We start from the raw sequence: 12905 nt of genomic DNA on the forward strand, positions 1-12905 counted from the left end.
TTCTGAATCCACTCAAAAGTCTAGCTCACATCTCTCCATCTTGTTCATAAGGAGGCATAAGATACTTGAGCAAATGTTTTGCTGTGGTCTAGACACTAATATATGCACAATATCACCCTAAGGTAAAATAGTTACTATCATTATATATGTGTATTAACATTGTCAATAAAAGAAATAAGGTTGGCACGACCTAGTTTTGAAGCCATGGGTTGGACTCCAAAGGCTGGTGGAAAGAGAGCTGCCTCTGGAGTCAGGGGACCTGGATTCCAATTCCACCTCTGATGTTTACTATCTGTGTGACCTGGAGCAAGTCCCTCGAGCTTCCAGGGCCTCAGTTTCCTGATCTGTAAAATGAGAGGACTGGACTAAGTGGTCCCTGAAGCCCCTTTCAGCATCTCCTGTTCTCCCGCACCACCGATTGATGTGGCCATTCAAGTTTTTGCCCAAAGACCTCTAGCAAATGAGAATCTGTTACCTCCTCAGGCAGTGCATTCTGCTTTTAGAGAGCTCTCACTGTTAGCAAGTTTTCCCTTACACCAAGCTCAAATTTGCCTCTCTAATTTCTGCCCTTAGTTGGGTCCCCTGAAGCCAAGAAAAACAACATAACTCCTCCCTCAACAAGATAGCCCTTTAAATACCTGAAGACAGCTATACTATGCTTCTTCCGATACCTATTCTTCTCTATGTGAAACATTCCATTTTCTTCACGGCATCCCCTCCAATTTCTCACCCTCCTCTGGGTAATCTCAATCCATGTTCTTCCTAAAGAACAGAAGTTGTGTCCAGAAGTGAACATGATGGTTCAGATGTGGTCTGACCAGGGCAGAAGACAACAGGACTATCCGCCCCCTCCAATTCTGTACTTGGAGTCTCTACTGATAGGCCTAGGATTACATGAACTTCTCTTTACTTGGATCAGTGTCACATCTGTGACTGATATGGATCCTATCCTATCTTTCTCAGTTGTGTGTCTTCCACCAATCTAATTAGCATGCCCTCTAACCCTTGCTCTAAGGCACTGACAAAAAATGTTCAACAGGACAGGGTCAAGGGCAGAGGCCTTTCAAACTGCACTAGAGACCTCTACACTGGCACCAATCCATTTATCACTACATGGGAGGTCCAGTCATTCAATCGGTTTCCAAATGCACTTAGATGTACTACCTCGCATCGAAAACATAGCATTTAACTTTGTTCAGAAGGAAAGGAGAAACTTTGTCAAAATCTTTGCTGAAATCCAAATATGACATTAATGTTATAGATCACATGCATATCACACTTTAAGGATGGCGAAGTACTTTATAAATAGTATCTCATTAGATTATCACAACATCCCTGTGAAGTAGGTATGATTATCAGCCCCATTTTGCAGAGGAGGAACCTGAAGCCTAGCACACAGCAGAGTGCCTGGTATACAGCAGGTGATAAATGCTTACTGAATTGTATTACAAGACTTGCCCAGGGTGTCAAAGCAAGTTAAGTGTTTGAGGTCAGATTCTCAGATATTCCTTATCCCAAAGCCCGTGAGCTATCCATGGTTCCCATACTTCCTAACTATGTAACTATGGCAGATGTTACCCCTCTGAGCTTTTTATTTCCTCTGTAAAAAGGGGATAATGATCATATTATATACCTTAGAAGACTTGTGAAGAAAGTACTTTATAAAACTTATACAAAGTAAGCTGGGTACGCTGCTATAATATCATCTAGCCCGTGAAAACACCATTCATTTTGTGGGGTGATTACTGTTCATATGCTACAAAGCCTCTGAGAGCAGGATGTAGTAGTAAAACACGTAAAATATGGGACATCAAATGGCAAAGAATATATTTTGTAAATATACATTCATCTAGAAGAAAAGGATCTAGAAACTGAAATGCAATAGTAGGAAGTCCCTGGAACAACTCTGAAACTAAGAGTCAGCATCTCTGGAAAAGAAATTCTTCTGTGACTTATCTGAGGAAATAAAAGAACCACTGTTACTTCAAGCTCCATATGGTGAGAGCACCTCTTTTTAGAGGGGTGGTGTGGCAGTCCCTCTTCTTTGGCTACAGCAGTGAGACTAACCCATAAAATGACATGGTGAAGGGAAGGAGCTCACCAAGAACAAAAGAGAAGAGTGGAAGAAATAAAGCTGCCAGTGAGATGGGGGGAAAAGAAGTGGGGTATACCGGTCTCCTCCAGGTTTGTAACCAAAGGTATTTGACACAGTAATAGGGGAATCACATGTGCATGGGGACAAATACCTTTAAAAAAATGTACATGTCATTAGTAACAAGAACTCCATCTTTTGTGACATGAGATAAATGACTAAATATGTATTAAGGTTATTTTATAGCACATTTATTCGCTGGGAGGATTCCCCTGATGAGAAGTTTTATGGGGGAAAAAAACACCAAACTTTTGCTGGATTTTCTTCTTGAAATGAAAGGGCTCAGCACGTTATAAGTGACTTGGAATCAGAGAGACCCGAGTTCAAATCCTGACTTACTTACTAGCTCTGTGACCAGAGGGCAAGCCACTTCCTGAGACTCGGTGTTCTCGTCTGTACAATTCGGGAATGAAACGTCAGTTCTAGAAAGCCCTTAAAGTCTCTTCCAACTCGAAATCTACGACCCTAGGCTGGGCCGCATTCGCAGAGAGGGGCGGGGTGGGGCACCAGAAGCCGTGGTCCTGAGCCTGCCCTAGGCCGTTCCTCTGCTCCCCGAGTGTCATCGATCACGGATCGAAGCGGAATCGTGGCTCTTCGCCCCGCCCTAGGACAACGGGACCGCTACTCATTCCTCCGGACTCCTCTTTTACTTACCGGGCAGGGAGGCGGAGAACCAAAGGGGGGAGGGGCGAGAGGACTAGGCTCCCCCTCATCTGGCGGGGGAGGTTCTTACAACGAAGGACCCAGTACAACGAAGTGGGTCACCGCCGCGGCTCCCCGAATGGGTTTTGGTTTGGGGAAAGCCGTAACGATGAGGATCTTAGAACAACGACGCACCCCCGGCTCGGACCCCCCCAGCCTCAGCCTGGACCTCGGCCCTTCCCCCGGGAAAGGACGTTGCCGCCCGTCCGGTGGCTCGGCTCCCGTGCCCCGCACTCACTTCGGCTTCACGGCATCGCGGTCCCCGCGGGGTAGACGGCGCTTAGGGACCGTCCCGCCGCCCGCACCAGCCCCGCCAAACCCGCAGGCGGCAGCTCCGAGACCGAAAGCTCCGACGGCGGCGGCGGCCGTAGCGGCGGCGGCAGCTCCACCTCAGCCCCGTCGCGCCTCAGTGACGTACCGTGGCGCGCCAGCCCCGCCCCCTACCCAGACGGTTGCTTGGTAACGGGTAAGGCGCCGTAGCTCCTCCCCCTCCCTCTCCGCCCTGTCCATCCAGTTGCCAGGTAACGAGAGAGGCGCCGTAGCTCCTCCCCCTCCCTCTCCGCCCTCTCCACCCAGTTGCCAGGTAACGAGAGAGGCGCCGTAGCTCCTCCCCCTCCCTCTCCGCCCTCTCCATCCAGTTGCTAAGTAACGAGAGAGGCGCCGTAGCTCCTCCCCCTCCCTCTCCGCCCTCTCCACCCAGTTGCCAGGTAACGAGAGAGGCGCCGTAGCTCCTCCCCCTCCCTCTCCGCCCTCTCCATCCAGTTGCTAAGTAACGAGAGAGGCGCCGTAGCTCCTCCCCCTCCCTCTCCGCCCTCTCCACCCAGTTGCCAGGTAACGAGAGAGGCGCCGTAGCTCCTCCCCCTCCCTCTCCGCCCTCTCCACCCAGTTACCAGGTAAAAGGGAAAGACGCCAAGGCTACTCCTCACCCCACCCCTCCCCCGCCCCAAGCTTCTGGGCGTTCTTTATCCAGTAGAAAACGGGAAAAGGTGCCGCCGCTCCCCGCCACGCACCTTTTTCATCAAGTCCATCCTCCCCACCAGGTCCTCAGGTGACAGGAGAAAGCGCCCCTCCCGCCTCTTAAAGTTCAAAGGTTTTTAGAACTGGAAGGAACTTCATTTGAGGAGGCCTTATCAGAACATAGATTTTGAAATGGAAAGCACCTTACAGGTAATCCAGCACAAACATCTCATTTTACAGATGAGGAAACAGTCCAAGAGACTCTAAGGGACTTGCCCAAGGTCACAAAAGAAGCAGAGAGTTAGGATTGGAATCCAGACCCTTGGTCCTCAGAAGCAACACTCCACTGCAGCTGCTAGAGAGGAAGCCAGTATCAGCTGTGAACTTTGGATCTTTCGATTGCTGGCAGAAAAATAGTACAAATCAAACATTTATTAAGAACCTATCCCGTGGATCTGAAAAAAAAAAACTCCGTAAGTTTTAAATTTTTTTTTCCCTTTTTGGAGGGGGGAAAGCAAGGCAATTGGGGTTAAGTGACTTGCCACACAGCTAGTGTGTCAAGTGTCTGAGGTCGTATTTGAACTCAGGTCCTCCAGACTCCAGGGCTACTCACTGTGCCACCTAGCTGCCCCTGCAGTTTTTTTTAAGCCTACCATATGCCATATGCTCTCCATTGGGTATCGCAAACATATGAATGAAAAGTCTTAACCTCTAGGAGTTTGAATTCTACTGGGGAGACACGCACATGTATAAGTATATACAGAATTGTTGTTATTCAGTCGTATCTCTTCGTGACCCGATTAGGGGTGTTCTTGGTAAAGATCCTGGAGTGGTTTAGCCATTTCCTTCTCTGCTCATGTTACAGATAGGGAAGCTGGAGCAAATAGGGTTAAGTGACTTGCCCGGGGTCACACAGCTAGGAAGTATCTGAAGTCCAGATTTGAACTCAGGTATTCCTGACTCCAGGCCCAGTACTCTATCCACTGCACTATCTCGCTGCCCTTATGTAGAGAATATTCACATACAAAATAAGAGAAGTCACATGGTGGGGTGGCCAAAACAGGGGAACCTTTGGCTTCAAGCCCACAGGTGGCCCTCTAGGCCCTCAAGTCCAGCCCTTTGACTGAATCCAAATAGTTTGAGGGCATAGAGGGCCACATGTGGCTTTGAGGCAGCAGATTCCCTACCCCTGGCCTAGAGGGTTGACTGTTAAGTTGGAAAGACCTAGGTTGCCTCTGACTCCTCCTGGAGTAAGTCCTTTAACCTTCCAGTCCCCTACACAACTCTTAAGACTAATTTGCAGGACAGCTGCCACCCATCCTTATCAAAGCAGGGAGTTTCCTCATCAGGTGTTCCCAGTAGCAAATGAAATGAGATCTGGATCAAAAAACCAAGGCAATAGGGGAGAAGAGGTTCACTAGCAGTTGTCTTCCCAGTTAGAATGCAAGTTCCTTGAAGGCAGGGGCCGTCTCACTTTTGTATTTGTATAATCAGTGAGTGCTGTACTCAGCACATGGCAATTCATCATTTATAAAATCAGCAATTGTAGGATGTTGACTCAGGCAATGCAATTGTCTGCCGGATGTCTATGCTCACCATGTTACTGCCATCCTCTCCTCATTATCTCCTTTTTGTCTCAGGAGATTCAATCAGCCAAATGCTGTTATAAAAATTGGCTCATTTTTAAGCCTGGGGCAATATAATGGCCCCTCTGGGCCACAGGGTCCCCTTCTATGCTGCTTAATTAAGTTTATATATTAAATAAAAAGTTAGGAGCACAATTACAATAGCCTAGAGCTCCCAGTTTCGGAAAATTCCTAATATTTAGGCAGAATTTTGATGCTCTTCCTGAATTTAAAATTATATTTACCTCAAGCTAGCCCTGTAATACTGGAAAAATCCCTTTCAGTTACTGTTAGGAACACCTGAGAAACCCCCTAGATACTGACAAGCACCCCCAGAAAGAATGGACTCAGATCTCTTCGGCATTTAGCGGATATTCCTGGGGCTCTGTGACTCCTCCAAGGAATGTCAATAGATAGGACCATCCCACTGAAGGATAACCCAGCAGACCCTTTCTGTCTAGTAGATATCCCTGGGGCTCCGTTACTCCACCAAGGAATGTCAATAAGATTATCCCACTTAACGATAACCTATCAGAATCTTTTGATCAGTCAGGACCCTTTGTTCCTGTTCCCCCCACCCTGTGACCTGGCCTGTAGGTTCCAGGAGATAATTAACCACTGTACCCCAGTATGTCCTATAAAAGCCACACCTTCACCCCAACACTGAGCCATTGATTTGGGTAGCAAGACCCCAATGGCCGCCGGCTAATAAATTCTCCATTTAAAACTTTTACTCTGTGGCGTGTCTCACTCGCTTCTGGTACAAAAGCCCTAGTCCTCTTTATAGATGCGACAAAAATTCAGGTTACTGGAAATGTTAGAGTAAAGAAATGAGAGAACATTAGAGTATCTATTATAGTTAGGCATTCATAGGGGAAGTAGGTGAAAAAACAGACCTTTTCTTGGAACTTTCCTCAGTCCTTGAATAGGTAGGTACAACGGGTCCTTCAGCCTGAGTCTTCTGCTCTAATATGCCTTTTGAGGCTGATGAACCTCCTCAATCTCTCCTTTCTCTGCCTTACCTCAGCCTCCCTGCTGCTGCCAATTCTTTCTTGCTTAGTTTAAGTCCCAGAAGGGGCTGGGTCGCTGTTGAGGTCTCCACCACTTCCTCTCAGTAGGTCGCTCCCAAACAATGTGTTTCTCTTTAGGAAAAGGGTGTGACTCAATTACACTTTCCATCTCAAAGACTATGATAGTCCTGAAGAGATTGGGGGTGGGGGTAGGGGGGGGGAATGGTAGTTCCTGTGATGTCAGTTCTCAAACCTCTATTACACGCTAATTTAGCAGGAAAGCTTCATGTAGAAGGAGGCTACTGGGGCGACCTAAGAAGGAAAGTGGAGATTGATTCTAAGAGGTGGAGATGAAGAGCGAGTGCATTCCAGGCATGGAGCAGTAGCCTGGGCAAGGTCATGGAGATGGAAGATGGGGAATACTGTGTGCAAAAAGGGGAAGAAGGACAGTATGTTGTAGAGTGTGTGAAAGGAATGAAAATATAATAAAGCTTGAAAATGTTGAAGCATCTTTAATTTATTCCGAGCTTGAAAGAATCACCTCTGTGCAACAATGGAAGGAAGGAAGAGGAAGACTGCCGAGTATTAGAACATCTAGTCACTTCATGCATTGAGCCCATTATTAGAGAGATGCTCAGAACTCATATTGATACAACTAGGAATGGACAACTATGAAAAGACCAAAGGTGATTGAATAGGAGGAAAGAGAACAACTCAGCTCTGCTGCTGTCCAGTCATTTCAGTCATGTCTGACTCTTCATGACCCTTTTCTTGGCAAAAATACTGGAGCGGTTTGCCATTTTCTTCTCCAGCTCATTTTACGGATGAGGAAACTGAGGCAAACAGGGTGAAGTAACTTGCCCAGGGTCACACAACTACTAAGTGTCTGAAGCCAGATTTCACTTCAGGTCTTCCTAACTCCAGGCCCAGCATTCTGTCCACTGAGCCACCTAGCTGCCCACCATTAAACAATCTGATTAATAAACAACTCACCCCTCAGACAAGCAGTAGATAAGATTCAGATCCTTCTAGGGATGAAAGTAAAAGACTTCACACTTTCAGCTGGAAGAAATCTCCTCACAGAGAAAATCGAAAGGAAAAATAAAAGATTAAAGGTCTCTGCTGACAGCTGAGACCCTGAAGGACTGAGGTAAAACTTGACATTGTAAGATTAAAAACAAAAACAAAGAACCTTCGCTAAGGAAATACCTCAGTATAAAGTAAAGGACCCCTCAACTCAGGCTGGCAGTTTATTTGGTTTTTAAATCCTCACCGGCCTCAGCAGGAAGAAATCTCCCAATAGACTTAAGTAAAACTCACTTCAGTTACCAAGGGAAAGTCTTGAGGTCTCTCATACCAAATGAAAGTATCTGAGAATTAACTGAGTATTTAAAGAAAAATCCTTTCTCTCTTTCTTCATCCAAAAGGAAAGAGTTTCAGCTAAGACTTATCACAGGAGAGGATGTTGGTGTCTGTTGCAAAGGAATAGACTTGTAACATGACCACCTGAGTAAGAAAAAAAGTTTTTCAGTTTGATTTGATCTCAAAAGGAGGGGAGACCCAGAACTCTACTCCTGAGGCCTCAGCGACAAAATGAATAAGCAAACAAACAAAAAAAAGATTTTTATAATGCCAGGGAAGACCAAGGAACAGGCCAGAAGAGAATAATCCAAAAATGCTTAAAGTCAAAACCTCAAATAAAACAAAAACATTATGTACAAAGAACAGTTAGAATTCTTGAAGAAATGATACAAGAGTTTAAAAAAGATATCATAAAAGAAATGGGAGCTATGGAGGAGAGAATAGAAAAAAAAAAAGATCGGCAGATGGACAGAAGAGAGACAAAACCTTACTCTAGTAACAAACTTCCTAAAAATCAGAATGGACCAAATGGAAATTAATGACCCCAGGAAGCAACAAGATTTCTTAATACAAAATGAAAAGAATGAGAAACTGGGGGAAAATGTAAGATGACATATCAAAAAGCAATTGACCTGGAAAATAAATCAAGGAGAGATAGTAAAAGAGTCATAGGATTAGCTGAAATCTGTGATAAAAAAAGAACCTGGACATCATATTTCCAAGAAATTATTTAAGAAAATTGCCCAGATGTTGATTACTTTGATATTCTTGACCTTTTGTCCTCCAAATGAATTCTTTTGGTGGGAAGGATTAGGCATACAACACATAGAAGCATGAGAGTGTCTATTTGATAAATGCAAAGATCCTAGCTACTGTGGTAAGAAGGAACTAGTGACTGATGGAAAAATTGAGCAGCAATGCAAAAGAAATTAGATTTAGACCAATATTTTATACCTTACACAAAAATATGCTTCAAATGGATATGTAATCTAGATTAAAAAAAAGTTCACACCATAAGTAAATTAGAGAAACATAGAAAAAATTACCTATCAGATCTATGGCTAGGAAAAAATTTCTTGACTAAACAATAAATAGAATCATAGAAGATAAAATGGATAACTTTATTACCTGAAATTTTTTTAAAAATTGTACAAACAAATCTAACACAACTAAGATTAAAAAGAAAATAATTAACTGGAGGGGAGGGAGATATCTTTGCAGCAAATTTCTCTGATAAAGGTCTTGTTTCCAAGATTAAGAAGAGCCATTCCCCAGTTGATAAATGGTCTAAGTAGATGAACAGTTAGCAAGGAAGAAACCTAGGCTATTTATAGCCATATAAAAAAATGTTCCAAATTACTATTAATTAGTAAATGAAAATGATACAATTCTGAGATTTTTCTTTTCATACCGATCAGAGTGGTGGTGAAGACAAAAAGATTGAAAATGATAAATGGAGGGGCAGTGAGAAAATGGGCATATTGATGCACTGTTGGTAGACCTGTGATTAGGCCTAGCAGCCCAAATGGAAAGCAATTGGAATTATATGTGAAAAGCTACTGAATTATTTGTGTCCTATGACCTGGCTATATCACTGCTAGGCCAATACAGAAAGAGATAAAAGAAAAAGAAAAGTCTTTTAAATACAAACATATTTGTAATTACTTTTTGTGTGTGTGTGAAAAAACTGGAAGCTAAAAGGAAGTTCGATAGTTGAGGAATGACTGAATAGGTTATGGTGTACTGTTGTGCTGTGAGAGATGAGGATATAGGTGGCTTCAAAAACAAAAGACTTCTGTATAAAATGGTGTGAGTGAAGTGAGCCAAGCCAGAAGGGCAACTTATGCTATAACACCAATACTATAAAAATGAACAGCTTTGAGGACTTCTATAAACTGATGGGGCAGCGAGGTGGTGCAGTGTCTAGATCATCAGACCCAGAGTTAGGAAGACATATCTCTCTGAGTTAAAATCTGACCTCAGATACTTACTAGCTGTGTGACCCTGGACAAGTCACTTCTCCCTGTTTGCCTCAGTTCCCTCATCTGTAAAATGAGCTGGAGAAGGCAATGGCAAACCTCTCCAGTGTCTCTGAGAAGAAAACCCCAAATGGGGTCATGAAGAGTTGGACAAAAATGAAAATGTCTGAATGGCAACGACAATAAACTAATGAGGGATGGAATGAGCAGAACCAGGAGACAAATTACGCAGTAACAACAGCAAAACAACTTTGAAAGTTCTATGATACAATTCATGATTCCAAAGGACTGATGATGAAACTTATTATCTATTACAGGTCAGTGATGGATCTAGGGTGTAGGATAAGACACATCTATATTTGTGTACAGCCATTGGGGGGAATTTATTTTGCTTGACTATAGATATTTGTTACAAGAAAGTTGCTTTTCTTCTTTCCTTCTCCACTCCCCTCCTCCCCCCCCCCCCCCACCGTGCCCCCACCCCTGCCCCTGCCCTGCCATGCGGTAGAAAATGGGAAGGAAAGAAAATAGATTTCTGATAATTTTTTTAAATGGGGGGGTGGGGTACCATAGGACTATAGATGTGAACTGTTTCACGTACTTTCAGATGAAGTGACTATAATTAGTTTTACTTAACTATTTTTCTTTGTTACAAGAGACCTCTTAGGAAGTCAGAGCAATCTGTAAATGTATTTAATGTAAAAATAAAACATCAATAAAACTAATTATCTAAAAAAAGAAAAGACCAGATGTCAGAGTCAGAGCAAAGCCTTGAAGTGCTTACACCTGATAACCTTGCCTTCAAAACAACCATGGCCTTTTAGAAAAACAAAAGGAAACATCCTTATCCATTACAGCCTGCACTGGGGTTAAGGTAGAAAATTTAAATTTGGTGATTGGGAGGCACTGTTGTATAGTCAAGGAAAGTACAGATTGCTGGTGTTGGGCAAAGGGGAAAAATGTATCCTTAGAAATCCAGCCCTGAAAACAGTGTTCGGTAAAACTTTTCAAATTATCTATTGAAGTCAGCCCTTGACACAAGCTTTTGTAAAAAGAAGGGAAAAAAGAAAAAAAAGAAAAAATAAATATACAAAAAGAGAAGCAAACAAAAATTAAAAAAAAGAAAAAGAAAAAAAGAAAAAAGGAAGAAAACAAGAATAAGGAAAAAAAAGGAAAAAAGAAAAAGAATAAGAAAACAAGAATAAAAAAACTTTTCAAATTACTTACTCACCGTATAAAATGGAAGCTGACTTGGAGAGGTACCCAGGGAACAAACTGTAGCCTATTTACAGATAAGCAACAGCCAGAACACTTGCCAGCAGCTCTGAGGTCAGCAGTTCCTCCTAGTGTTTGTCAAAGATTTCCGTCTAGTTGGCCAGATTTATTCATTCTTTTTTTTTTAACAGTTTATAAATTAAGCAAAAATGATGGATATTTCTCAAACTTAAAAAAAAAAAACACTTTACTTCTTATTCATCATATTTAGGAGTTTCAGTTTTATCATCCTCCCCTTTTTTAGCCTCCACCTCATGCTTTGGCCTCCTCTGATTGCTAAGTTCCTCCCTGGACCTCCATTTAAAGAAGTTCCCAGACTGGCCATGCTCACCTCTACCCTGGCTCAGTTCCCGACTCACCAGACTTTTCCATCTTTAAATTCTTTTTTATATTGTCTTCCCCCCATTAAAATGTAAGCTTCTTGAGTTCAGAGACTGTCTTACTTTTTTATATCAATCAACATTTATTAAGCACCTCCTATGTACTAGGCCCAGTGTTAAGTGGCAGATTGCATTTGAATCCCTATTATTTAGCACATAGTAAATACTTTATATAATCTATTGTAATCATAGAGAAAAATATTAATCCAGGTACGACTTAACTTTATACATTGTCCACCTGCTACTTTTTTTTTAAGCAAAGAAAACCATTGATCCAAGGCAATGGTAAAACAGAAATCAGAGAAAGTAGAAATACAAGAATATATACCAGACGACACAGAGAGAAGGAGCTCTCCCATTGGGAGCAAGATAGCACAGATCAACCAAGAGTCCCAGATCTCACCCAAGGGGAAACTCCTCAAAGTCTCGATTTCTACAGCAAATATTTTCGTTCCACTTCCTGTGCTGTACTCCCCACATTAACATCTTACATCCTGGCCTTAATAATAGTTACTTATCTCTCTAAACCTTGATGCCCATAGCCTCAATAATGCAACAGGGCAGCTCTGCCTGGGCTGACTGATCCCTATCTGAGAAATCAAGGCAGGGGTGGCAGAAAATCTGCTTTTCTGAACTCTAAAGTACATTCTCACTATATTCAGCAATTGTTTGACTGGCCGCTTCTTCTTTGGAAGTTACATGGAGGTAAATTTTGACTTACCATGAGGCATGAAGCAGTGTGGTGGGATAGAAAGGGTGCAAGACCTGGAGTCAGACCACCTGGGTTTGAATCCCAGCTTGGCCACTACTTATTTACTCTTTATTTACTTACTTATTTTACTCTTTCTTTATCTGTAAAGTAAGAGTAGTTGGATTCAATGGCCTCTAAAATTTCTTCCAACTCTTAACTAAATGCTCTGAGAGAGAGACAGAAAGGAGAGAAAGGGATTTGCCCAGTGTCACACAGCTAGTAAGTGTTAAGTGTCTGAGGCTGTATTTGAACTCAGGTCCTCCTGACTCCGGGGCTGGTACACTATCCACTGGGCCACCTAGCTACCCCTAAATAGCTTATTAACAATTAGCTGTCTAACAATGGAATGGGAGGTCATTTAGAACATGAAAGCATTCTTTACCTTGCAACAGGCCACTAGGGAGTGTAGTAGAAAGTGTACTGGGCTTGGCCAGTAATTACGACCACACTTACTATGGTACTCAGACACTTACAAGTCACAAGTTTCCTGTACCTTAGCTTCTCATTTGTAAAATGGGGAGAAGAATAGTACCTAAATAAGACAGCACATGTAAGTGCTTTTCAAACTTTAAATTGCTACATAAATATTGTTATCATCATTGCTGAAAAACGACTGAACGTCGTCACCAATTTAGAACTCTGTGATCCAATAATGTGATGTATGACTTGAACAGCTAGGTGGCACAGTGGATAGACTGCTGTTGGTGGTATA

The 12905-nt window shown here is 42.9% G+C and overlaps 1 protein-coding gene across 4 annotated transcripts in view; it reads right to left on the reverse strand.

Annotated features, from left to right (window-relative positions):
• Nucleotides 1-11142, reverse strand: part of RNF141 (ring finger protein 141) — a 34062-nt gene extending 22920 nt beyond the window's left edge. The window contains exon 1 of one of the 4 annotated variants that reach the window (XM_036765634.1): nucleotides 11019-11142. The gene's annotated coding sequence lies outside the window, so the exon portion shown is untranslated. Of the gene's footprint in view, nucleotides 1-2491; nucleotides 3276-11018 lie in introns of those variants that run through there. The other 3 variants (XM_036765636.1, XM_036765637.1, XM_036765635.1) reach the window with 3 other exon arrangements.
• Nucleotides 11143-12905: the final 1763 nt, after the last annotated feature.

This window comes from Trichosurus vulpecula, chromosome 6 (assembly GCF_011100635.1).
Source record: "Trichosurus vulpecula isolate mTriVul1 chromosome 6, mTriVul1.pri, whole genome shotgun sequence".
In the NCBI taxonomy this organism is placed as follows: Eukaryota; Metazoa; Chordata; class Mammalia; order Diprotodontia; family Phalangeridae; genus Trichosurus; species Trichosurus vulpecula.